Raw genomic sequence first — 3,408 nt, 5'->3', positions numbered from 1 at the left:
ATATATACCACATTTTCTTGATCCATTCATCTACTGAGGGGCATCTGGGTTGGTTCCATATCTTAGCTATGGTAAATAATACTGCAATAAACATAGTGATGCTCGTAACTTAAATGCGGTCTTGTTTGGGATAATTTGGGTAAATGCCCAAAAGTGGGATTGCTGGGTCGTAGGGGAGCTCTATGTGGAGTGTTTGGAGGAACCGTCATAAAGCTTTCAAAAGTGGTCGAACAAATTTACACTCCCACCAACAATGAAGTAAGGTTCACTTCTGTGCACAACCCCTCCAGCATCTATTGTTATGAGAGTTCTTGATTATAGCCATTCTAACAGGGGTGAGGTGCTTTCTCAATATTGTTTTGATTTGCATTTCTTTTATGGCTAGGGAGGTTGAGCATTTCTATATGTGTCTATTGGCCATCCTTCTTTCTTCTTCAGAGAAGTTTTTCTTTATGTCTTTAGCTTATTTATTGGGCAGTTGTTTCATGGAAGATTTTTTTGGGGGAAATTTACTTTTTTTAAGTTCCAGATATATTTTAGATATGAGACCTTTGTCTTTTGCATGGCTACTGAATATCTCCCAATCCGTGGCCTTTCTATCGATCTTGTTAGCTATGTCCTTTGCCATGCAGAAGCTCTGCAATTACATGCAATCCCATTTGTACAACCTTCTTTGATTTGTTGTGTTTCTGGGTCTCCATTAAGGAAATTTCTGTCTGTGCCAAGGAGACCTAGGATTTCTTCTATTCCATCCTGTAATGTTTTCAGAGAGTCTGCTTTGAATCCGAGGTCTTTGATCCATTTGGAGTTGATTCTGGTGCAGGATGATATATAAGGATCTAGCTTTAGTTTTCTACAAGTAGTTAACTAATTTTGCCAGCAGCATTTACTGAAGAGGCTGTCTTCTTCCATTTTTAGCTGCCTTACCGAAGATTAGATGGCTATAAATCTTTAGATTCATTTCTGGGTTTTCAATTCTTTTCCATTGGTCCTGGGATCTTTTCTTGTGCCGGTACCAAGCTGTTTTGTTTGCTATGGCTTTGTAGTAGAGTTTGAAATTTGTTATTGATATTTCTCCAGCACTGTTCTTTCAATTAAGGATCATTTTTGCTATTCGGGGTCTTTTATTATTCCATATGAATTTTTGTACTACCATTCCTATTTCCTTGAAGGATGAGGTTGGACTATTGATAGGTATATCACATTGAATTTGTAGATAGCCTTGGGAAGTATTGCCATTTTCAGGATTTTGATCTTTCAAATCCAGTAGCATGGGAGTTATTGCCACTTTCTTAGTTCTGTTTTGGTTTCCTTTTTCATGTTTTTAAAGTTTTCATCTTAGATATCCTTCACTTTTTGGTTAATTCCTAGGTATTTTATTTTTTTGTGAGACTATTCTGAATGGAGTTGCTTTCCTGATTTCAGCTACACTTTTCTCATTGTTGGCATACAGAAAAGCTATTTATTTTTGATGGTTAATTTTATCCCCTGCTACTTTGCCAAAGTTTTGAATCACCTTGAGTAATTTGGGAGTGAAGTCTGTGGGATTCTTTAAATTCAAGATCAAGTCATCTGCAAAGAGGGAGAGTTTTACTTCTCCTTTCCCTATTTTCATCGCCTTTATGTTTACATCTTGTCTTACTGCTGTAGCTAAGCATTCTAATACTACATTTAAGAGCAGTGGGGAGATTGGATATCCTTATCTCCTTCCTGAGTATAGAGGAAATTGCTTTAGTTTTTCACCATTGAATATAATATTGGCTGTAGGTTTGACATATACAACCTTTATTGTATTGAGGACGGTTCCATGGATTCCTAATTTTTCCAGAACATTCATCATAAAGGCGTGTTGGATCTTGTCAAATGCTTTTTCTGCATCGATTGAGATAACCATGTGGTTCTTATCCTTGCTCTTGTTGATGTGATGAATTATGTTAATTGATTTGCATATATTGAACCAGCTTTGCATCCCTGAAATGAATCCTGTTTGATGGTGGTGTACGATTTTTTGATTGAATTGGTGAAGTCGATAAGGCAAAATTCTGTTGAGAAGTTTTGCATCAATATTCATCAAAGATATTGGTCTATAGTTCCCTTTATTTGATGAGTCCCTGCCTGGTTTTGGGATGAAGGTAATTATAGCTTCATAGAATGAATTTGGTAGTGAATTTTCTCTTTCAATTTCATTGAAGAGTTAAAGGAGTATTGGTGTAAGTTCTGCTTTGAAAGCCTTGTACAATTCTGCTCTAAAACAATCTGGTCCTGCGCTTTTCTTAGATGGGAGGTTACTTATTGCTGTTTCTATTTCATTGCTTGATATGGGCCTGTTAAGATGGTTTAACTCATCTAGATTTAGTTTCTGCATGTTGATATTTGCTAGGAAGAGGTCCATTTCTTCCAGGTTCTCAAACTTATTAGCATAAAGTTTTGAGAAGTATTCCCTTATAATGTTCTCAATCTTGGTTGTTTCTTTGGTGATGTTTGCATTCTCTTCTCTGAGTTTATTTATTTGGGTGTGCCCTCTTCTTTTTCTGATAAGAATTGCTAAGGTTCTGTGAATTTTGTTAATTTTTTCGAAGAACAAACTCTTTGTTTTGTTCATTCTTTTTATGGTTTTTCTATTCTAATTCATTCAATTTTAATTATTTCTTTCTGTCTACTGGATTGTGGTTTATCTTGCTGCTCTTTTTCAAGGAGGCTCAGCTGTCTCATTAAATTGTTAGATCTCTCTAATTTGTTGATAGAGGAACTCAGAGCTATAAACTTGCCTCAGAGTACTGCCTTTGCTGTGTCCCAGAGGAGCTGGTAGTTTGTGTGATCATCTTGGTTGAATATCATGAACACTTGAATTTCGTTTCTAATCTCTTCCATGACCAACTGGTGGTTTAACAGTGTGCTGTTCAGCCTCCATGTATTACTGGACTTTCTTTGGTGGCTTTTGATGTTGAGTTCTAATATAATTCCATTGTGGTCTGAGAGAATGCAAGGTACAACTTCAATGTTTCTGAATTTGGACAAGTTTGCTTTGTGACCTAAAATGTAGTCTATTTTGGAATATGTTCCATGTGCTGCTGAGAAATACGTGTATTATGATGTTGCTGGGTAAAATATTTGGTAAATGTCTGTTAAATCTAGTTGATCTATACAGTTGTTTAGGTCTGTGGCTTCTCTATTGAGTTTTTGCCAAGTGGATAGTGGTGTGTTAAAATCCCCAACAATTGCCGGGTTCTGGTGGCTCACGCCTCTAATCCTAGCTACTCAGGAGGCTGAGATCTGAGGATCGCGGTTCAAAGCCAGCCCGGGCAGGAGAGACCGTGAGACTCCTATCTCCACTAAACCACCAGAAAACCGGAAGTGGCACTGTAGCTCAAGTGGTACAGTGCTCGCCTTGAGCTGAAGAGCTGAGGG

This window comes from Dipodomys spectabilis, unplaced genomic scaffold, assembly GCF_019054845.1.
Source record: "Dipodomys spectabilis isolate Male_0828 unplaced genomic scaffold, ASM1905484v1 ptg000298l, whole genome shotgun sequence".
NCBI lineage: Eukaryota > Metazoa > Chordata > Mammalia > Rodentia > Heteromyidae > Dipodomys > Dipodomys spectabilis.
Note: the sequence above shows the minus strand (reverse complement) of the source record.